The sequence below is a fragment of the Myotis daubentonii genome, chromosome 4 (assembly GCF_963259705.1).
Source record: "Myotis daubentonii chromosome 4, mMyoDau2.1, whole genome shotgun sequence".
Classification (NCBI taxonomy): Eukaryota; Metazoa; Chordata; class Mammalia; order Chiroptera; family Vespertilionidae; genus Myotis; species Myotis daubentonii.
In genome coordinates this window covers 75,193,748-75,218,866 of record NC_081843.1, presented here as the reverse complement: position 1 = coordinate 75,218,866, position 25,119 = coordinate 75,193,748, and the positions used below count along the sequence as shown (strand labels likewise).

The 25,119-nt window shown below is 40.1% G+C and overlaps 1 protein-coding gene across 7 annotated transcripts in view; it reads left to right on the top strand.

Annotated features, from left to right (window-relative positions):
- The window catches only part of PDE8B (phosphodiesterase 8B), a 214,588-nt gene that overhangs the window by 74,316 nt on the left and 115,153 nt on the right, over window positions 1-25,119 (top strand). The gene's annotated exons all lie outside the window — the stretch shown is intronic.

The window sequence follows — 25,119 nt, the reverse complement described above, 5'->3', positions numbered from 1 at the left end:
GACAGGGGGGAGCTCCCCAACCCCCCGATGGGCCCTGCTCTGTGCATGACAGGGGGGAGCTCCCCAACCCCCTGATCAACCCTGCTCTGTGCGTGACAAGGTACGGAGCCCCAACCCCCCTGATGGGCCCTGCTCTGTGAGTGACAGGGGGCAGCGCCCCAACCCCCTGATTGGCCCTGCTCTGTGCATGACAGGGGGTGGCGCCACAACCTCCCCATCGACCCTGCCTTGAGTATGACAGGGGGCGGTGTCCCAACCCCCCAATCGGCCCTACCCTGAGGTAGGGCATCACAACCTCCCCCCAAGTGCACAAATTTTTGTGCACCGGGCCTCTAGTTCTATATAATAAGAGAGGAATACGCTAATTAGCCATTATGCTCTGAGGCATAACGACCAGATCACGGATCAGCTGGAAGATGGGCCAGTGAGGTAGAAGCGGGCTGCAGAGAGCTACAGGAGGGGGCAGGGCAGCAAGCTATGAGGGGTGGGGAGGGGATAGGGGGCGGGGGAAGCTACAGGAGGTGGGGCAGTGAGTGGAGAGCTACAGGAGGGCGGCAGCAACCTACTCGTGCACAGGGCTACTAGTATCTTTATATTTAGTGCTCTTAGTTCATGAGTATTAATTCCCCAAAGTGGCAGTTCTAGACTAAGGGCATGTTACTTTCTAAAGAGATTGGAGGAATTCACACTTCCATCAGCATTATATGAATGCCTATTTCCCCATAGCGTTGCAAGCACTGGACGTTATCAATCTTGTAAATTCTTGCTAAAATGAGCAGTGAAAAGTGATATCTGGTATTGATTTGTCTTTTCCTAATTATTATAAGGTCAAGTGTCTTACCATGTATTTATTATTTATTAGCCACTTGAATTTCCTCTTCTGTGAATTTCCTATTCATCCTTTGTATGTATACATATTCATGTACATATACATGTACATTCTATTGGAATACTTATCTTCTTTTTATCAGTTTTGAAAGAGTTTTACTAGGGATATTAACCTTATCTTTCATCTATGTGGCAAGATTTTTCCTAATTACCATTTGTCATTTGACTTAGTTATGTCTTTGTTATAAAACTATTAAAATTAAATGACTGTTGTTTCCTTTCTGGTTTTGCGTTTCTTTTTTTTTTTTTCTTTTTTTTTTATATTTTATTGATTTTTTACAGAGAGGAAGGGAGAGAGATAGAGAGCTAGAAACATCGATGAGAGAGAAACATCGATCAGCTGCCTCCTGCACATCTCCCACTGGGGATGTGCCCGCAACCCAGGTACATGCCCTTGACCGGAATCGAACCCGGGACCCTTCAGTCCGCAGGCCGACGCTCTATCCACTGAGCCAAACCGGTTCCGGCTGGTTTTGCGTTTCTTGACTTGCTTAAGAAATTCTCTCTGATGCTAACGTTACAAACTACTCTCCTAAATTTCTTATAATTAAAAATATTTCTAATCCACTTGAACTCTATTTTTGTATCATAATTTTTTCTTTCAGATGAATAATTACTGTAATCAGCATCATTTATGAAGCGTCTTTCATTTCCATTTTTTCCATTTTTCACATATATTATGATGAAACGTGTTATGTTTCAACATATATTTGGATCTACCTCTGGACTTTTATCATATTCTGCTGATACATTTGTGTATTCCCATGTCAGTGGCATATTATTTTAAGTACAATAGTGTTATGATTCTATCTGATGGAGAAAATCTCCCCCACTATTCTTAATTTTGCAAAATTTTCTTGGCAATTCTAATGTATTCTTCTTTATAAACTTAAAATAATTGCTTCCATTTACTCCTAAAACTGTTGGGATTTGGATTGGAATTTTATATATTAATTAAAGTTTAAATATTGATTTTTTTAAATATGTAATTTTCTTAATAATTATCAGTTCCTTTCTGGGTTTTACATCTGTCATTGCTATCCTGTATGAACTGGTTTTCTATATCTTAGTGTTAGTTTAGAGGAAGACTCTTAGTTTTGTTTGTTTGTTCCTATTTAACAAATATTTTCTGAGTTCCCTCTACTGTATTTCAGTGGATCTAAGACTTTGTCCATTATAGATGCATCATCATTGCAGGGACCACTAGAGTAGCAGGCAGCTTCTGAATGGCTCCAGTGATCCCCACTTCCTAATATTCATGCCCTTGGGTAATTTTTATTTATTTTTAAGTTAAAAAATTTAAATTACAGTTTACATTCAATATTATTGGGTGTACAGCATAGTAGTTAAGACAATCATATACTTTACAGTGTTCCCCCTGGTATTCCCAGTACCCAACTGGCATCATCTGTAGTTATTACAACATCATTGACTATATTTCCTTTGCTGTACTTTACATCCCTACGACTATTCTGTAACTACTGATGTATACTTCTCAGTCCCTTCACCTTTTTCACCAGTCCCTCAACTCCCTCCCCTTTGGCAACCATCAGCCCGAAGGCTGTTTTTATGTTTATCTTGTGTCATCACCTCATTAAAAATCGTTTTTTTTCCATTTTGTAGCTTTTGGTCTTGGCAATGGTGAAAAGTTGAATACTAATTTTCTCTTTTTTCCTGGTAGCTTTTTACTTCTTAATGAAAATTTATACATATTTGTCTGTATTCTGGTAGTTCAGATACTTCAGCACCGTATGCCTGGTTAAGCCTTAAGGTTTAAGTGTTTTGAAGGAAAGTTTTTTGGTATTACTTTTTCAGTTATGTGTTTTACATCTGATTATTTCTACCTTTAGAGTTATTGATTCTGCATTTAAAATATTCTGGATCTATTTCTTTTCTGTTTTTCCCTATTTTGCAATAGATTTTTTTATTTGACTTTCTAACCAAGGGTCTACAAACTTCAGATTACTTGTAAAATCTATGCTGCTGCCTATTTCTATAAATAAAATTTTATTGGAATACAGCCAAGGTTACATATATATGTGTTGTCTCTGGCTGCTTTCATGCTGCAATGGCAAAGTTGGGCAATTTCAAGAGACCATATGGCCCACAAAGTAAAAAATATTTACTAATTCAACCTTTATAGAAAGTTTGCCAACTCCTGTTCCAGACCACTTATTTTATTCTCAGGACTGAATATTCTTTCAGTTAGATTATTGAATTTTATAACATTTCCTAAATCTTTTTAATTTCAGAAAATATTTTCATGTTCTAATTAAATCACTTTGAGGATTTGCATTCCTTTATCCTTTAGTGTTTTCTTTTTTTCTCTTCTATTAGTGAGACTCATCTGATTTCAGTTTGGTCTTTTCCCCGTAGGGGCTGAATCCCCTTCCAGGTTTCTGTGCCTGTTCCTGAGTTGGATGCCCTCAACCCAGTGCACTGAGGTTGTGGAGGCGCTCAGGCAGCGTCAGACTTGGAGGGGATGGAAGGCCTGGCAGTCCTTGCGAGAGGCAGCCCTGGTCAAAAAAGGAGAAGGAACAGTACTTGTTCCAATGATGATTGAGGAAGGCCTTTTATTGTGTAGCTTTGACAGTGCAACTGGTGGATAGAGAAGCATTTTCCAGTCTATAAGGACTAAGAAATAACAAAACTGAAAATGACAAAATGGAAAAATGAGAATGACAACACTGAAGCTGTCCTTCTTTGGGCACATTACGAGATGTTTAACGTAAATATTATAGTAAAAGTCTCACGTATAGTCACATTATTGTCTTTGGAAAAGACAGTAATACTAGGGAAAATAGAAAGCAGCAGAGAAAGAGGAAGAGCAGTTATGAGAGGGATTGACTCATGAAAGAAGCCATAGGCATGAGTCTACCGGAGCTGAGCAGGGCTATTGAGGAAAGAATGTTGTGGACATCACTCATTCTTATGGTTCCAGGAGGCCGAGCCAACTCGACACCCGTAAAACACACAAGTTCTAAGAGCGTTTCAGTGTTCCGGGCCCAGCAGGATTGTGGGGCCTCTGTCCATAGCGTATCACATGGTAAACTGGGAGATCAGCACTCTTCACCGTAACACAGGCACGGGTGCACGTCCATACTGTGTAGCTATCGTGTACACATCTTCTGCCTTCTTGGCCCCAGATGCCATACATCACAGATTACAAAGCCAGGGCATACATAGCCTATTAGGAACTCCAGGCCTCAGCAAAAAGCTTATTCTTGTTTTCCAGATCTTAGAGTTTGTATTTAGTTCATAGATAGGAAGTTAGGAGAACTCCTTGCTGATTTCTGATTTGGGTATTTACTTTTTCTCTTTGCCTATCTGACTATTCCACGAGGGAATGGGTCTTGTGGGTGGTTCTATCATAGATCAGCTTGGGGCTTGGCAAGTGTTTGATTAGAAGTTTAGTGATACCTGGAAGGGTTCTATCTGCCCATCAATAAATGAGGGACTACACTCATGTTTATTTTCCTATGTACATGCATGTATGTGTGTGTACACATGCACACGTGTACCCCCTTACACACATATATACACAGGCTCAATATTCATGGTAAAGTAACTATTATAGTAAAAGTCCCACATACAGTCACATCAACATAGACTAATCATGAAGGAGAAATAAGCCCCAAAGAGAACAATGTTCAAGGACCCTGTTTGATAACTCTCCCATCTTCTAGACTTTTCATGAAAATACTTACTGGCTAATGGATATTCATCATTGCTGTTGTTTACAGAGAAAATGCTAGTTCAGCTGATTACTTCAACATTTTCAGTTTATGGAGGTTTCTCTTTGGACCAGGGATTCACATATTTAGAAGGTGATCTGTATTTGTTATTGATCACTGTTTAAAAGCTTTGGTTCAAAAAAGGTATCACGTAAATTTGTGAGGGTCCTTTACTGCCGAAGGAATGGTTATTTACAATTATTTGCCATTTATCATCATTTAATTATTAGTTACAGTAATAAATTTATTTTCACATCTTCAGAATAGTTTTTACCCCCAGAGAATCATAAATTGGAAATAATAGATGAAAGCAGCGATGGGGTCATATTTTATGTGCCACTAAAGAAGTGTAACCCTTGTGGGAGTTGTTCTAATGCATTGTTTGGTCTACTGGCTTTGACTACATTTAAGTGGCAATTTCATTATGTATTCAACATCCACTAGTGCATTGTTATTCTTATCGTAATCTCATTTGATTCTATTTCATTTTTTAAATTCTATGGTGGTTTCTGTAAGTCTGATACAGAAATGGTTTTCCCCTCTTACTCTATTTCACCATATAGGAAATATGCTCCTTTCTTCAATAACTGGAAGAAATTCCCCCTTTGTCATAAGGGCAAAAGCAGGTTACAGTGCAACCATGCCACCGTGAGATTTTTATGGACTTTTAAAAAAAGAGACACAAAATAAATAACTTCCAGGGTGTCCCCGAGTTCTTTATAAATTTATTCCATTCGATGCCTTTTCTTCCATTTCTGTGTTGAAACAGCAACATCACTGGTGTTCAGAATAGTGAGGATAAGGTCCTGCAAAGTTATTTCCAGTACACTATTAGTAAACTTGTAAGGCATGAAGCACCAACTATTACATCTTAGAAAACAATATCAAAGCAAAAAAGGTAAAACCATAATTTTCTGAGTAATCCTCATTTGATTATAAGTTCAGTTAGCCAGAATGTTCCCTATTCTGAGCATTTTTAAATTGATATTTTGTTTAGCTCTGTTATCAGTTTATTCAACAACAATGTATTGCATCTTAACTAGATTTCAGGCATTTTCTAGGTGCCTTGCTAATAGAAATTAATTGCACAATAATGAACATAGAATGTGATAAGATAAATTAACCACCAAAAATTAAAAGATACCTGATAAAATAACATAGAAGACAAAATGCATTTGATGTTTAAAAAATACTTACTAAACCCAAAAGAAGCCAGAAAAAAGAGGGAAAGGGGCAACCAAGAACAGAGAAGACAAGTGAAAAACAAAGAGCAAGGTGATAGTTTAGCCCTAGCCAGCCTGGCTCAGTAGATAGAGTGTCGGCCCTCGGACTGAAGGGTCCCAGGTTTGATTTGGGTCAAAGGCATGTACCTGGGTTGCGGGCTGGTCCTGGTCAGGGTGCACGTGCTGGAGGCAAATAATCAATGTGTCTGTCTCCCCCCCCACACACACACACCCCTTCTACTCTCTTTAAAAAGCAATGGAAAAATATTCTCAGGTGAGGATTAACAACAACAAAATCTATGACAGTCTAAACCTAATCATATTCATCATTACATTAGGTGTAAGTGGTCAAACAACTCCACTAAAAGGCAGCGATTAAACAGGTTAGATAAAAGAAATGTTAAGAGTCAACTATATGCTGTAAATAAGACACCTACATGAAATACAAAGGCACAAATAGTTTAAATGAAAAGGATAGCAAACGTATACCATGCTAACACTAATCAAAAGAAAACTGAAATGGCTATATTAACGTCAAACAAAATTAATTTCAGAACTAAGAATCTTACCAGTGCTAAATATTATCATTATGAAATGGGTCAATGAATCAAGAAAGGGGTCAATGAATCAAGAGACTATAACAACACTAAAAGATTATGCATATAATAATAGGGCTTCAAAATATATTGAAATAAAAACTGATATAACTAAAAGGGAAAACAGATGAATCTACATTTATAACCAGAGATTTCAATACCTTTTCTCAATAATAATTTGGGAGAGAGTGTTCCAGACAGAAGAAAAGGCATGTGTAAATGTCCTGAGGTCAGGAAAAGTTTGAGTGTTGGAAGAACCTATGGCTGTCCAGTGTGTTTGGAGCAGAGTGAGCTGAGTGAGCATGGTCATGGTAGGCCAGAGGGCAGGCATGGACTAGATTGCATAAGACCTTGTGGGCCCTGGTAAGGATTTGGGATCAAAAAGTTTGCTTCATACTATAACTTTGATTTAATATTTAGTCATTAGGTATTTGTAGAATTTCTTCTGCTTTTCTAGATTATATCTCAGGGATCTGTCACAGCTTTTGAGTTTCATTTTCAGTTATTGAAAGTCCAATATGATCTAAATAAAAAATCCCATCCCCCATCATTCAATCCAAGGCTTCTACATTTCCTTCAGCTTGAGGCTGACCTTGACTTGGAAACCTGCAACAGAGAACGGGTGTGTGGCCCTTTACCTCGATTCCCCTTGCTCTACCCAGGCTTCTGGTTCCTGTGGGTCAGGGCAGAGAGAGTGAGAGGTAAAGGGGAAATTGGCCTTTTTTGGAGTCTTTTAACTCTTCTTTGGTTACTGAATACTTTCGCTCATAGAATACTTCGGTGGTGCTTTGCCTTACCCTCTGCCACACACCTTTCTCAATACACACACACCCCTACACTTCTCCATTCTTGTCTCGTGGAATGTGTTTTCCACCTGAACTTTTTTCATGCCCTTCTCCCCTGGCTCCTGCTTTTAGGGGTTCAGCTCCAGTCTCTTCTGCTGGCATCACCTTGCTCCGGTGGCAGGCAGCCTCCTTGGATAGGGTCCCTTCAGATGATCCAAGCCTATGCTGCCTTCTGCATTGTTCACTTGGCCCACAGGACAAGTTGCAAATCACTGCCTCACCAAACTTTGGAAGTGTAGGCTTCTTTCACTGTCTTCTGTCCCTGTCCTGTTAGAGGCAGCTCCAGCAGCCCTTGTCTCTTCCATACATTCCCCCCTTCTCCTGCATCTCCTCTACACCTTCTCTGGTGGCAGCATTAGAAGTTTATGTGTTTCTTCCTGTAGGCTGCCTTCTGCACCTTCACTCTCATGGGGGAGTTCATGTGCTGCCCTCACTGGGAGGGAGAATATCTTCCCTCCCTCCCTGCTCAAAGAAGGAGGGGCAACTCCATAGCAATTCTTACTAATCCAACAACTGTTTAAACATTTTTCCTCATTCTGATAGGCTAGAGATGGGAGATGAGCTCAGAGTGGTGACAATGTGTGCTCTCATCCTGGCAACTCCTATGTAGGTGAGTCTCTATAGTGTGCTGACCCTTATTTCAGCTTTTGGCCATTTAATATCCTGTTAACATGTAGACAAGAGTTTGAGTACAAGAATAAAGCTATCGTGTACACCTAATTATAATATTGAAATATAAAGGAACAGCTAGTGTGGTTGTTCAAGATTTTTCTGCTCATCAAAGGAAACTGTCAACAATATGGAAAGGCAGTCTATGGAGTGGGAGAAAACATTTGCAAACCACATATTTGATAAGGGGCTAATATCCAAAAATATGCAAGGAACTCTTAGAACTCAATAGCAGAAAAACAAAACCCACAAATAACCCAGTTAAAAATGGGCAAAGGACCTGGACAGACATTTTTCCAAGGAAGACATGCCTGTGGTCAATAGGTACATGAAAAGGTGTTCAACATCAGTAATCATGAGGGAAATGCCAATCAAAACCACAATGATATGTCACCGCCAACCTGTTAGGGTGGCTGTTATGAAAAGACAAGAGATAACAAGTGCTAGCGAGGATGTGGAAAAAAGGTAACCCTCGGGCACTGTTGGTGAGAATAAATTGTTACAGGCACTGTGGGAAACAGTATGGAGGCTTCTCAAAAAATTAAAAATAGAAATACTATAGGATCCAGCAATTCCACTCCAAGGTATATGTCAAAATGAAACAAAACCATGATCTTGAAGAGATAAATACGCCCTCCATGTTCATTGCATCTTTAGTCACAATAAACAGGGAATGGAAACAACCCAAGTGTTCATCAATACATGAATGGATCAAGAAAATGTGGCAATGCAATATTATTCACCCATAAAAGAAGGTAATCCTGCCATTCGTGACAGCATGGATGAATCTGGAGGACATTCTGCTAAGCAGAACTGCGTGGTTTCACTTATACATGGAATCTAAAAAAAAAAAAAAGTTGAACTCATAGGAACTAAAAATAGAAAAGTGGTTGTCAGGAGTGGGGGATGGGGAAAAGAGGGAAAGGTTGGTAAAAGGATATAAACTTCGTTGTAAGATGAATGAGGTCTGAGGATCTAATGATAATGATTTATTGCATAATTGAAGCTGGATAAGAGAGTAGAACTTAAATTTTCTCACACAAAGGAAAGGAGGATAATGTGTGAGGTGATGGATGTGTTAACATGAAAGAGGAATCCTTTCACAGTTATACATGTTTCAAATCATCATGTTATACACTTTAAATATCTTATAATTTATTTGTCAATTATGCCTTAATGAAGCTTGAAGAAAGGATGATTTCGAAAGGCTGTAATATGGCAGAAGAAATTTAAGACCTTGCTGAATTAAAGTGTTTCTCGGAAATCACCATCTGGTTTGGAAAGGAACAGGCCTCTTCCTGTAAAGAGACACTTTAAAAAGTGACATTTAAAAATTAGCCCCCATTTGTATAAGTGCTTCTGGAAATGTTGTATGTGAAATTTAATGATATGACATATCAGGAAATATTAAGTACATTCATAGAAAGGAGTTTCATAGAATTTGAATATTAAATGATTTTATAGTAAAAAAAGTAACTATATCCTCAGGCATTTTTTGATACTTTTTCACTGAGGCTCACTTCTTAATCAATTATTGGGCCATTTTCCTAAAGTATCTTGTTTCTTTTCTCAGAGAAGCAAAAAAAAAAAAAAAAAAAAAAAAAAAAAAAAAAAAAAGAAAGAAAGAAAAGAAAATCAGCTCCAGCTGGTTTGGCTCAGTGGATAGAGTGTCAGTTTGCGGACTGAAGGGTTCCGGGTTCGATTTTGGTCAAGGGCATGCACCTCAGTTGCAGGCTCCTCCCTCCTTGGCTCAGGCCTGGTCAGGGTGCATACGGGAGACAACCAATCGATTGATGTGTTTCTCTCACATCAATATTCCCATCTTTCCTCTCTCTACCCCTCTCTCTAAAAATCAATGGAAAAATGCCCTTGGGTGAGGATTAAAAACAAACAAACAAATAAATAATAAATAAATTAAATGATCCGTGTTCTAAAACTGACTGAAAATGGAAAAACAAATTAGGAACAATTGGTCAGGACTACCCTTCATTTCTGTCAGATTGTGGAGAGACCACCGATTGAGTCTGTTTGAAAGGTAGTTGTACTCTGTTGCTGTCTGGAAATAAAAATCGCCTGGCATCTTGAAAGGTTAAAAAAGTCTCATGGCTCAAAAAAAGTCAGAAGCTATAAGCTATCCTATTAGAATTATTTGATGGCGGTAACAAAGCCAGCCTGCAGTCCTCCCGAAAGGAGCTTATCTTATGATACACACAGGTGTGATGGGGAGGAATGTGGTCTCCACGGAGACGGAAAAGATAATAAGAAAGAGCAGCTCTTGTCATGCATCTAAACCCAGGGCCTTTGAGAGATGGAAGTGAAAGGGCTGTTAAAACATTTATTTTTAGTGCAGATTGAGATTTATTGGAAGTCAGTTGTGAGTGAATTTAAGCATTGATTACTATAGTTTGGCAAGACTCTGGGAACCACACTTATGTTTTGCTTTCAGTTATGCCATTTTGTTTTTAATTAATCTCTAGGTTTAGTGTAATTGATAGCTATCAACAAGACTGTCAGTCTTCTCCACACATGAGAGGGTATCAGTACGTTCATTGCTAAATACCCTTTCTGCCTCATGGGACTGACCTGATGGTGGGTCAGTGGGTTTGCCCCACATGCCTGGACCTGCCAGGTGCTAGCTGATGCCTAAGAGGATTCCAGTGATATCCCTTCTAAGGGTGTGCAAGAGGGAGAAGGACTGACCTGCTGTCCCTCTGAATTCAGATGTTCAGCTAGGATCTCTGCCTAACTTTTAGAAGTTTCCCCTGACTTGGCCTCAGCAGCAGGTGAGGTTTTACAATGCATGGATTCAGAGAAGGGGCGGTGTTTGCAGTGAAATCTTTTTTAATCCTGTGTAATATTTGAGGGCATTCTTTTGCAGGTTGCTGACAGCCTCCTATTTTCCCCTCTGAATCTTTTTTTAAATTTTAATCTTCACCCTAGGATTTGTTTTTATTAAGTTTAGAAAGAGAAGAAGCGAGAGAGAAAGAGACATCAATATGAGAGAAACATTGATTGGTTGCCTCCCATGTGTGCCCCCAACGGGGATCAAACCCACAACCTAGGTATGTGCCCTGACCAGGAATCAAACCTGTAACCTGTTGGTGTATGGGTTGATGCTCCAACTAAGTGAGTCACCTGGCCAGGACCTTCTCTGCATCTTTGCTCAGGATAAAATAACCTGGGCTACATTTTTTCTACATGAAAAACATTTTTTAATGAGAACACTGCCTTAAAAATAGTAGCAGAAACCACATGTCTTTATTCATGTTATAAAGTATAAATAGTAGCAATATACTTCATGTCTATAGTGTGGCCAGTTAAGATGGAAAAATCCTACGTGTGGGAGTGGTGGTGGGGCTAGTGAAAGCAACCGATGAGGGGGAAAAAAAGGCAAAAAAGAAAAATATGAGGACAGACAGAATAGAGCCCATCGAGACAAAGGGAGATGGGGAGCCTCCACGTGTTTTTGAACATGTTTTTTGGTCATTGATTAGCTTGTCACAATCGCCCCATGTGTCTATTACACATAATCAGTATTGTCCTTCAAAAATAAAACTGAGAGAGGTGCCTCTCTCACTTTGTACCCACACTGAAATATTGAAGAACTCATCTATGCTGGAGGCATCAAGCTGGCGTTCATTTTTAAAACACACGATTATGAAGAGTAGAAAGTAACAGGGTTGATGACATACCCTTACACAAAGACTGATTTCCATGCTTTCTAGTTGTCCCTCAGTATCAGGTGTGTCAGTTGTCTGTCTGCATCCAGGATTGTGCACAGAAGACATTGCTTTGACTGTGTTTAATGTGGTCCCTTGCATCACCTTTGGTATGCCATATATGGAATTAGCTGTGACCTCTGGTTTTCTGCTCCGGTCTTGACTGCACTGGTGACAGGAACCCGTCGTGACAGATCCTCCAGAGGTGGCCAGACAGACTTGAAGATGGCACTTGATTTCTTTCCCAAAATCTATTTTGCGAACCACAGGACTGCTCCACCCACTTAGACACTCTCAGCTGACTTCACAAGGACTAGTACTCATTGGTTCTTTACTTCACTTGACGTGGGATATAAAATCTTCAACAGAAGACTTCTCCTCCCCTCCCCCCCCCCCCACACATTATAATAGTAATATTTAAAGGCTCCTCTGCTGAGTAATTGGAATATGCATGGTTGTTACTTCATAGACATCAACTGAGTTGACTCTCAGATATGTGCTTCTAAGACAGTGTAGTAAACTTTCACCACAATGGAAGCAAGATGGGGAAACAAGGCAAAATGATTCGTGGATCATGCGGAGGCCAGCAAGGGGAGCTTTGGAATGATCAGTGGCAAGTAGAATGGGGGACATAGACTCAGTGATAGTTGAGGGCAGAATACTTTTTGGTCAGAGAATAGAAAAATGTTTAGTCTTTCGTGATTTAAGATCAGTATGAAATTTTACTCAAATGCTGATCTTGCAGTAGATTAAATAATATATTCTAATGTCTCTGTGCTTTCTTGGAACATATTTAAGTAAACAGAAACCTTTATTTTTATCATATTTAAGTGAATAAAAGTTTTTACTCTTTAGTACTAAGCTTTATATTTGAAATGCTGTTGTAGATTCTGGTAATTTTTCACAGAGAACAAACTTGATTCTTCTCTTCTGAAAGACTAAATTACAGGAACCTATCATTCTGCTTCTCTTCCCACCCATCAAAATTGGATGATTTAAATATGGTAATTAGCTTAGTCATATGGTTTATTAAAATGGAGGCGGTTTCACCAGGTCACTGCTAAAGGTTTCCAAGCCTCCTCTTTCCCATTGGTGTCGGAGTACCTGGTACTTGGTTTTCTGTAGAGTGACCATATAACCAATTTTCTGATGGGGTTTATTATTATATTATTATTATATGATTATTATTCTTTTTCTAGCAGCTTTATTGAAATATAATTCACTTACCATACAATGCATTCATTTAAAGTGTAAAATTCTATAGTTTTTAGTGTATTCCCAGAGTTTTGCTACCATCACCATTGTCAATTTTAGGACTTTTATCACCTGAAAAGGAACCCAGTAGGCATTAGCTATCACTGCCCTGTTTCCTCTCACTACCACCACCCTCCAGCCCAGGGAAACACAAATCTTCTTTCTGTCTGTATAAATGTGCCTATTCTGGAGATTGCATGTAAATGGACTGATGCAGTATGTGACCTTTTGTGTCTGGCTTTTTTCATTTAGCATGTTCTGAAGGTTCACCCATGTGTGGCATGTATTAATACTTCATCCTTTTTATGGCTAAATAATATTCCATTGTGTGGATAGATCATATTTATCCATTCGTTAGTTGATGGACAATTGGGATGTTTCTACTTTTTGGCAACTGTTGAAAATGATGACATTCATGTACAGGCTTACCAGTATATGGACATATGCCTTAATTTTTGTTGGGTATATACCTAGGAGCGGAATTGCTGGCTTATATGGTAACTCTGCATTTAACCTTTTGAAGAACTGCCAGACTGTTCTGCAAAGCAGCTGTACAAATTTTCATTCCCATGAGCAATACATGAGGGTTCCAGTATCTCCCCATTTCCCCCAACACTTGTTATTATGTAATTTTTTCTTACAGTGGGGACAATTTTGAGACTGGAAGTGAGCACTTATTAATTATGTCAGGTATGAATCGGGTGTGAGTATCCTGAGCTACCAGGAAGTTGGTTAATCTAGAACTCTGGGAAATGGGGGCCTGCTCCGGGCAGCAGGAGAGGGGCAGCAGGGGACATCTGGGGTCATGGAGCTCAATGTCAGGATATTCAACAGGAAACATATCTGGGTTTATCACAATGTCCTGCTGGTAGTTATTACTGTTTCTAATGATCGCACCTACATTCATTTTGAAAGGCATCAAGGCCTATAAAACCACTTTACAATTACGTTATCACTCTTAATAGTGAGATACAGCAGTAGCTCAACTTTGCTCAGTAGGTAAAATAATATTTGCTCTCTGGAGCAAATATGTAACAGGACATTTCCTCGGATCTGTGCTCTCACTGTGGTTTGGTCACTAGGGACAGTATTTTGGCATTAAAGTGCATCTCTGTCCTGGGCCTCTCCTGGTTGCTTCAGGTTTTACAGATTTTTGTCACCTTATTTCTTTTTCAGTATTGTTAGTGACCACATGATAGTGTTCGTGTAAGCTGTCGAGTGAGGGAGTCGCCAGCACTCTCCCCTGTCACAATGGCAGTTGACTCATGGGGCTAGCAGTAGCTCCCATATTCTTATCGACTGGCTAGGGTGATGCCATAGAGAACATTGGCTGACCCAGAAACCAAGGCATCAGAAATAAAAGTGGTGTTGGCACCATAAATAGCTGTTGGACTTTAACACGTTAAGCGCCATGTCAGTCACTGGTGACTGACACTGTACTTTCCGTCTGGACCGGTCAGTCACTGGTGCCGCCAGCATATTGGTGAAATGGATGTTGCGGGCTAAATGGAAAGGAAGACAAAACAGGCTTGGCGCTTAACGCGTTACTAACCATAAAATGTATTCTTTTTAGATTGGATGAGCTGGTGTGCTGGCTTTTGTCTATTAATGAAAACCATGTATCACAAGGTTTCCCTTTTTTCGTTGCTTCTGGAAAGCTCAGAGCTGAGGATTTTGTGGGTTTTCTTTTGTTTTGTTTTTGGTTCAATTATAGTAACTAATTCATCAATGTCTTTAATATAACAATTCTGTGCTCCTTGCAATGTTTTTTAACTGAATTTTTTTCTTTTTAAAATATATTTTTATTGATTTCAGAGAGGAAGGGAGAGATAGAAACATCAATGATGAGAGAGAATAATTGATTGGCTGCCTCCTGCACACGCTTATTGGGGATTGAGCCCGCAACCTGGGCATGTGCCCAGACCAGGAATCAAATTGTGACCTACTGGTTCATAGTTCAATGCTCAACCACTGAGCAACATAGGCTGGGCTTAACGGTATTTTTTTTTTTTTTAGTTGACTTAAAGAACATGTATTGAGCACCTGGTTTTTCATTCTAATTTACTTTGTAAGCCATGATTCCTGTGAACCAAGCCAACCTTTGTTACTAGTAGAAAAGACACATTGTACAGATATATTTGAAACACGGAGATATTTAACTAATAATCCTTATAGTCACTTTTGATTTGTTTTTATTTTTTTTTAATCCTTACCTGGGGATATTTTTCCATTGATTTCTAGAGAGAGTGGGAGGGAGGGAGGAGTGGGAGAGAACTTAACTGTATTTTCAATTGTTCTTATTTTATGGCTTAAAAAACAAACAAACATTGAAACCACCTTTGAATTTTTTTAAACTCCCATGAGAAAATATCACTGTCTATTCTCTCCAGAATTGTAGGCCTTTTGAAAAATCCCATGTTGGATGTAGTTAGGTGGCGCTTCTAAGAGGTACCTTCCCTCTCTGGGCGCTCTACCACGTGGGGTCATCTTGTTTGTTCAGACTTAAGGAAGTACCAGGAGAGGAACTCTGAGTTTTCTTCCAGAGTTTAATTAGAAAAGGCAAAATGCTCGATAAAGAGGCACTTTTCTCACCATTAAATATCCTGCAGGGAAAATGGGCTGAAGTTTAAACTGCAAGCTCTTCTGAGACCATTCAAATTGTCCTTAATGAAAATGTGTTGACAGGGCATAGTCTCTTTGTTGCCCCTTCTTTTCTAGGGAACAGGTGGGAGAACCTCTTCTGGAGGCAATACTGCCCTGCTCCTGAGGCCTTTGGCAGAGCTCAGGTCCAGCTCTGCCTTGACCAGGCTGCTCAGGAATAGGGGACATCCCCCCAGCGTGGTGGGGTGGTCCTCGAAGGGCTTCAGGCCTTTGACCGCGTGGCAGCTTTTTCCGTGATGGGGAAGCGAGGTACAGTCCGTCCTCATTAGTGTGTTCTGTATTTGATTTGCCTGTTCCCTAAAATTTATGTGTTACCCCCAAATCAGTACTCACAGAGCTTTGTGGTCCTTTGTGGACATGGGAACAACAGTGAAAAACTTGAATCATCCGATGTGAATGTCCCTGCTGAGGTCGGACAAGACCTCGGCTCTTAGGCTGTGAATCAGTGTCCTTTTCTCACAGTCTGTTCAGTGTAAGGTTTTCCACAAATTTGTGCTTTTGAATTCACTGTTTAAAATGGGCCCCAAGCATACTGCTGAGGTGCTGTCTATTGTTCCTACCCGGGAAAGCTGTGATGTGCCTTACAAAGAAAATAGGAGAGTTAGATAAGCCTTGTTCAGGCCTGAGTTACAGTGCACTTGGCCCTGAGTTCACTGGTAATGAATCAACAATGTATTAAACAAGATGTCTTTGAACAGAAACACACATTAAAAAAGAAAGGTTATGTGTTGATCAGTTGAAAAAAAAGTTGTGACCAAAGGTTTATAGGAACCTATCCCTATATTCCTCCTAGCAGCAGTGGTTCAGTATTTATTAATTCAGCGTGTGCAGTGACTTTGCAGAACATAGCTACTGTGAATAATGAGCGCCAACTGTATCTCTCTTCCTAGCCTCATAAATTTTTCAAGTATGTGGGACCTGCCTTCAGCCCCCCAGGAGAAAGCAAAGGGCTTATTATTTCTTGGATCTGTTTCTTCTGGAGAATTCCTCATGACAAATTATAAATATTATGTAGTGTTGAGTTGAACTTTTGAAAACCTAGTCAAAGTCATCTTCAAGGATTTTATTTTAAACATTGAACCAGACTTAAAATCAGTGGAGAACTTGGCTTGTCTTCAAGCTTCTCTCTGTAATATTTTCACAGGACATAGTAAATGTATGACATGTTTCTTTTTATTTACTAGGCATTCACAATGTGGAGAAATACATGTCACAGTAGAATTTAGAAAAGAATGATTTATTGGGCATTGAATTACACAACATTGTAAATCTAGAGAAAATTATTAACAATAAGACTTCAGCCCTAAGCGGTTTGGCTCAGTGGATAGAGCGTTGGCCTGCAGACTGAAAGGTCCCAGGTTCGATTCCAGTCAAGGGCATGTACCTGGGTTGCGGGCACATCCCCAGTGGGAGGTGTGCACGAGGCAGCTGATTGATGTTTCTCTCTCATCGATGTTTCTGGCTCTTTATCCCTCTCCCTTCCTCTCTGTAAAAAATCAATAAAATATATTTTTTAAAAACCCAAAAAAACCCCAATAAGACTTCAAAAGCTGAAAGACTGTGTTTAGTGCACTATTTCTATACAAGCAAATCATGTCACCGTTTCCAATGTAGAAGTCTTTGAATGTGCTGAGGAAGAGTATAACACTCACAAATCTCTGTAGGGGATTTATGGTTTTAGTCCTCATTTTCTGAGTTTTGTCTCTAAAGAGTCTTCCTGAGTAAGAAAGTTTGGTGGGCATTAAGTGATAATTATTGCAAAACATTGATAAAATATAACACATCAAAATGTATATACTCATCATGGAATTTGATTCATGTTCTAGCCTATAGGCCCACTGATGGGTTTGCCTGCATTCAGTTACTTGTTGATCAATTGAGTGATTCAGTCCCCTCTTCCCACTTCCTGGAGATTTAGCATCATGATTAAAAATAGCAGAAAAACATTGCACAGTGGATTCCCATGAGAGTATAGCCTCATTTTTGCTGTTTGTGGCTCCCTCTCCACTGAGGGAGCCACAGCTGGAAGGAAGGCTGCTGTTTTCCCAACCTGGCAGATCTCAGCAGCGGGTGAGGTAGGGGGTGGTGGGACAGGAATCCTTCCTGGAGGCTGAAGCAGGCCAAACAGCCCTCACTGTGCCCGGCCGACTTTGAAGCTGCTGTCCTGTGTCTCATCCCACATTGACTCTGGCATTGCTCCCTGTTCTTGATCCTAATCGAGATCTTAATCACGGTTTCTCACAAGCCTTATCAGTCATCAGGGCGACCCACTCCCCAGAGGATGGGCTGCGATTAAGTCAACTTTCAAAAGGTTTCTTCGGCGATGTGAAATGATTACAAAGAGAGCTTACCAGAGCAGTCAGAAGAAAGAGTTCAGGCGAGGGCAGTGTCTTTGTGAGTAATGAATTGTCTACAGGAATATGAAAAATTATTTCATCCACAATTACAGTAAGTTGTTTCCTGAAACACATAAACAGTCAGCAGATTCCTTGAAGAGATCACCTTACTGAACAGAGCATGTTGACATGCCACGTTGGCTGAGTGGTTGTCCTGGTGGAAGGGTGACTGGGCATTAGGAATGGGGGAGGCAATTTGGCTAAAGGACTGTCACTACCACGAACCATTAAACAGCGTCATTTGCCTTTGTATTTTCAGCGTCTCATTTCCTCCTGTGTTCCCTCTTACCCCTTCACTCCCACCTCTATTTTGTGCTCTTTGCACGGGAGCTAGTGCCTGCTAAGAAATGTGGTGACAGGGTGATGGTATTTGAATGAGGGATCCTGGAGCTTCTGATCTTGATCTTAATTAGCCACCCTGCTTGATACGGTCCTCAGAGGACATATGTGCACCAAGGGTAGTGACTGTTGGCGGCTTTTGCTGTTAAGCCTTGACCCCACATCCAAATGGGGGGCCAGGAGAGCCCCCTTCGCTGGGCAGTGTGGAGAACTACTTTGGTAGAAGGAAGGACTAACCGTACACACCGCATCTCTCTGAGGCGTGTGGCAGGGTGTTCTCTAGGAGTGGCTTTAGTCTTTGCCTGCTCTCACCTCACCACCAGATAGGAGCTAGGGCTCGAGGTCACGGGAATTAAACAGCTCCTGGAAACAGTACCCCTCCCAGTGTGGAGCACAGGCTCACCTCTCACTGTTTGCTCAGGACTTCAGTCAGCCCTCAGACATAGCACTACTCATGGAACTTGGGGACATTGACCAAACTCCCAGTAGAAGGAACTTAAAACTGTAAGAGAATGTGCAAGATTGCATTTAAATGGCCAGGCCCGGCCTTTGGCTTGCCTATTCCTCGGTCACTCCAGTGATGGGCCACCAGAAGCAAGAAGGAAAGGAGAGTAATTCATAAGAGACCATAGGGTTTCCTTATTCCTCGACCAGTGGTGGACAGTTGAGAGTGTGGTGGGTGGTGGGGGTGTAGATGTGCAGCCAAAGACACGTAGAGGAATCTTTCAAATTTCAAGTTAAACTGTGAAACAAAGAAGGTAGTGACTGAAAGTCACAGGGATAGTTTATTTTTTAGGTTATGAAAGATAAATGTTTTTGAAGGCAGAGAAGAGCAATGTTGTAAGTATTAGTAAAAGTGGGAATAATGAACAGGGCATTGTCCAGGAGGAAGTCAGAAGGAGCAGAATCAAGAATAGGTGGAAGGAAGTGGGAAAAAATGGGCAGGCAGGTAGCTCTAGCTGGACATCCCCAAAGGTATTTACTACTACCAGTCTGTTGTAAATAATGCTGCACTCAACATAGAGGTGCATATATATGTTTAATTAGTATTTTTGTTTTCTCAGATAAATACCTACAAGTGGAATTGCTGGATCATATGGTAGTTCTATTTTGTACTTATTGAGGAACCTGAATAATGTTTCCCATAGTGGCTGCACAAATTTACATCCCCACCAACAGTGCACAAGAGTTCCCTTTATCCATATCCTTACCAACACTTGTTTTTGTTGTTGTTGTTTTTTATCTTTTTGCTACTAGCATTCTGACAGGTGTTTGGTGATATCTCATTGTGGTTTTGATTTGCATTTCCCTGATGATTAGCGATGTTGAGGAACTTTTAATTGCCTGTTGGCCATTTATATGTCTTCTTTGGAAAAAATATTTATTCAGATCTTCTGCCCATTAAAATTTTTTTAGTTTATTTCAGAGGGGAATGAAGAGGGAGAGAGAGATAGAAACATCAGTGATGAGAGAAAATAACTTATTGGTGCCTTCTGCATGCCCCACACGGGGGATCGAACCCGCAACCCAGGCATTAATCTTGTTATAAAATTACATGTGTATTTTCCTTTTATAAGGTCATCTTTGAGAGATGAGATTTATATTAGCATGATATTGGTCAGATGGCCTTTAGCAATGTATTTGTAGAAAACACCTGTTATCTATGCCTGGGGTTGTCAGAATGCAAAAATTCAAACCATCTTCTCTGCAGGAAGCTCATTTCTGGATTCTGTGTGCTTATTGTTTCTGTTTCCATTGTAGCTTCCTTCCAAATGCATCTCCTAATAGCGGCAACAGCAAAGGTTGCAAAATTTCATATGCTTATTTGGCAGGGATTTTACATCTGGATTTGCTCTTCTGGTTAGAAAACACATTCTCCACTTCATATCCAGAATTTAAGCTTACATTTTAAAAAATAAATTTGTTAGAGAGACATTGGTTAATAAGATTATATCGGTTTCAAGTATACATTTCTGTGATTCATGATCTGTGAATTGCATTGTGTGCTCACCACCCAAGGTCAAATCATCTTTTGTCACCATATATTTGGCCCCTTTACCTATGACTAACCCTAAATCCCCTTCCCTCTGGTAACCACCATGCTGCTGTTTGTGTCTATGAGTTTTTGTTTGTTTGTTTGTTTGTTTTATTTGTTCATTTGTTACTTTCAGTTTTATATCCCACATATGAGTGAAACCATATGATTCTTAACTTTTTCTGACTCACTTATTTTGCTTAGCATGATATTCTCAAGGTCCATCCCTGTTGTCACAAATGTCAGTATTCCATCTTTTCCTCTGGCTGAGTAGTATTCCACTGTATATATGTACCATGTGTTCTTTATCCAATCATCTATTGAAGGACACTTCAGTTGTTTCCATGTCTTGGCCATCATGAATAATGTTGCAATAAACATAGGGGTGCATATATCTTTGTGAATAAATGTTTGCAAATTTTTGGGGTAGATACCCAGAAGAAGGCTTGCTTTCAAGCCCAAAAATAAATCCACATGTATATGGACCAATAATTTTTGACAAAGGAGGCAAAAATATACAATGGAGAAAAAAAAGCCTTTTCAATAAATGGTGCTGGGAAAATTGGAAATCCACATGCAAAAAAAAAAAAAAGAAAAGAAAAGAAAAACTAGACTAGTTTGTCCCCATATACAAAAATTAACTCAAAATGATCAATGATCTAAATATAAGATCTGAAACAATGAATTACATAGAAGAAAGCATAGGTACTAAACTTATGGACCTTAGTTTTAGAGAAGATTTTATGAATTTTACCTCAAAGGCAAGGGAAATAAAAGTAAAAATAAATGAATGGGACTATATCAAACTGAAAAGCTACTACACAGCAAAAGAAATTGCCAACAAAACAAAGAGGCAACCAACCTAATGGGAGAAGATATTTGCAAACATCAGCTCCAACAAGGGGTTAATATCCAAGATAGAGGTTTACTGTTAAGTAGTTGCATTTTTGAAATCCATGATTTTATTACATACGGCATTTTACCTGCTATTTCTCTTTATTCTCTTTGGTCCATTTTGCAGGAAATTGAAGATCAGAGATGTGACTCTTACCAGTTCAGTGTCTTTCCCCCACATCACAGCTCTCTCCTGCCTCTTTTACTCATCCTGGTCAGACACTAAAGACTCCCATGAGCACATTTTCCACATAGGTGAGACTTACTCCATTGACCAGCAAAACTTTAAAGTAATTATTATTTTAATTACTTTGGAACTACAGTTCCCAGTTCCCTCATTTCTTAAATACACTGTCCAGAGCAGCGGTTGCCAGCCTTTCGGACCTCACGGACCACCAGTGGTCCGGTTGGCGACCGCTGGTCCAGAGCACACCTGTCCTTACTGAGTCAAAGCCGCATGAGCCTCCACTGTTGTCCAAGGCTGGAGAGCTGTGGTTTGGAGGCTGAGGAAGTCACCACAGCTGTTTCTCAGGCGCCAACTACTCTTCTGTTTCTCTGTCTCAGCCTATCACTCTCAGCTTCCATTTCCTGAGACCATCACTGGGTCTTGGTGGCTTTTGATTTTTGTCCTCATTGTAAACATTGTAGGCTGAGTTAAGGTCCAAGTTTACCTCCACCTCTTCTATAGAAAAAAAATCCCCTGGCTGATCCTCATCTAGTACTTGGGCCATTGTCATGCATGTCCTGGATTCCGTTAGGTTCTGGTAGGTAGGACCTCTGGCTATGAGAAGAGGGCCATGTCATCTTCAGTTATCATTACACATTCATAGTCTTTAATGGTGGCCTAGCTCCGGACTATCCATTTTAGTTTTTCTTTTTATTTTATTTGGTAGTATTTTTTATTTGTTTATTTTCTTTATTGATTAAGGTATTACATATGTGTCCTTATTGCCCCATTGCCTCCCCCTGCCACTCATGCCCTCACCCCCCTGGTGTCTGTGTCCATTGGTTAGGCTTATATGCATACATACTCCTTTGGTTGATCTCTCCCCCTTACCCCCACCCTCCCCTACCTTCCCTCTGAGGTTTGATGGTCTGATCAATGCTTCTACATCTACACAATGGAATACTACACTGCGGTAAAAAAGAAGAAATTCTTACCATTTGCAACAGCATAGATGGAACTGGAGAGCATTATGCTAAGCCAGTGGTCGGCAAACTGCGGCTCATGAGCCACATGCGGCTCTTTGGCCCCTTGAGTGTGGCCACGAAGTTTCAATCACACTGTATGTGCGCGCCCGCACGTGGTGTTTTGTGGAAGAGCCACACTCAAGGGGCCACAGTTTGCCGACCACTATGCTAAGCGAAATAAGCCAGTCAGAGAAAGATAAATATCACATGATCTCACTCATTTATGGAATATAATGAACAACATAAACTGATGAACAAAAACAGATCCAGAGACAGAGAAGCATTTTAGTTTTTCAATGACTGTGTTCCCATGAGTTGGAAATCACAGGGCCAAGTCTCTTTGAAGCTCATAGCGAGACTTCATGCTATCTTAGAGATAATTTTTCAAATATTTCAGTGAAGAGTTTGCATAGTAATGCTAACACTGAAAACATAGTATAAAATCAATCTTCATCATGTTAATGTCTCTCTTTCCAGTAAATACTAGTGTAACAAGTTAGTATTTCAAAAAGTGCCCCAGGTGTCCTCACTGTTTGGAGAAGCGCTGTGGCTCCTGTTACATCTGATTGCAGCGGAGCTTGGTCTGTACGTTAATTACCTAAACTTCTGAGATTAAACAAACTTACTCCAGCTTGTGGAATCACTTTAATTGCTCTCTTAAGTTGTTTTGGTCCTATCCCTAAGTATAATTTTATGTCATATTTCACTAACTACTGGTGATTATGTGGAGTTCTGATGAGTGAATATATGTAATAAAAATAAGAACTAATTTAGATTCAGTGAGGACACCACAAAAGAAAGAAACTTGCTTAATTCCAAATTTCCAATTCTTTGATGGTTTGATTGTAAACAGGATAGGTTTTTTTTTTTTTTATTACATTTACAAAATATGGGGTGTAACTTGAGCAAGAGTTGCTATTCTTGTTTCAGTTATTTTTATTTTATTCTGTATTTTTCCTTCTTGATGTTCTAAATGTTATGTCATTTTAATCCCACTGGAGTCTGTGATGCTACTGTCATTCCCAACTCCTCTCTGGCAGCTGTGGTACCCTCTGGGGCCTTCTGCTTCCATTTAGAAGGCAGTGCCTGCAGCACATACAGGGTAGCTGCTCGCACAGGAGCAGTTGGAGTTTTGGAAAAGGGTATTAGGCTGTGAGTCATCTCTGACAGCAAATTCTGAGTCCTGGTGGAGCAATGTCCAGCAGACGCAGGAAAGCTGGATTCTCCTGCCTGGTGGTCTGAGGCAGGAGCCAGATGTGGCAGGATGTGCCAGATGGGGCAGAAGAGCGGAGCTTCCTCACAAGGCTTCCTGGATAAGGCTGTTCCGAATCTTCATCTGTGGAACCTTAAAGTGCCAAAAAAAAAAAAAAAAGAAAAAAAGAACTTAAATCCCCAAGCATATCAAACTCACGGCCGGTGGGCCGGTGGGCCGTGTGGCATGCAGCCCGCCGGCCGTAAGTTTGACATGCTTGCTACACCCCTGAGAGTGCTCCCTGGGCTTCCTTCGCAGAGAGGTGCCTGCCTCAGAGCTGTCTGAGCTGCAGGACCTGCAGGACCAGGAAGCCACAAGTACACTGTGCATTCTCCCAGAGTAGGAGTTTTGTTAAATTCCCTGTAATTTTAATGTTTTAGTAATAAAACTGTATATATATATTGTATATGTTGTGTGTATATATATATATATATATATATATTTATATATATATATGTATATATATATTTAATGAGAATACAAGTTTTTGCATATCTTTTACATGATGTAAGTAAGCACTGAAGTGGTTCCTTTTTCTTTAATGGACTTTAATTTTAGAATAATCCTAGATTCAGAGAAAAATTGAGCAGAAAGGACAGAGATTTCCCATATAGACCCGGCCCCCACACAGGCCCAGCCTCCCCATATCAACATCCTGCATCAGAGTGCTGCGTTTGTTACAACTGATGAACCTGCACTGGCACATCGTAGTCAGCCCAAGTCCATGGTTTATGGCAGGGCTCACTCTTGGTGTTGTACATTTTACAGGTTTGACAAATGTATAATAACATATATTCACCATTATAATACATAGAATAGTGTCATTGCTCTAAGAGTCATCTTTGCTCTACCTGTTCATCCCATCATCCTCTCTAACCCTTGGCCACCATTGATCTTTTTACTGTCATCATGGTTTTGCCTCCCTCCCCCTCCCGGCCAGCCAACCTCCCGCAGTCCCTCCCCCCAGACTGGGCAAGATGGCCCTGATCAGCCCTGATCACTGGCCAGGCCGAGGGACCCCACCCGTGCACGAATTCATGCACTGGGCCTCTAGTAATATTATATAGTTAGAATCATACAGTATATAGCCTTTTTAGATTAGTTTCCCTCACTTAGCAATATGCACTTAAGGTTCCTCCATGTCTTTTTATGGCTTGAAACCTCTTTTTTTTTTTTTTTTTTTTTTTTAGCACTGAATGATATTCCATTGTCTAGATGTACCACAGTTTAGTTATCCATTCACCTACTGAAGGACATCTTTGTTGCTTCCAAGTTTTGCAGTTATGAATAAAGCTGCTATAAACATCCACATGCAGGTTTTTGTATGGACATAAGTTTTCAACTCCTTTGGGTAAATACCAAGGAGTGTGATTGATGGATCATATGGTAAGAGTATGTTTAGTTTTGTCTTCCAAAGTGTCTG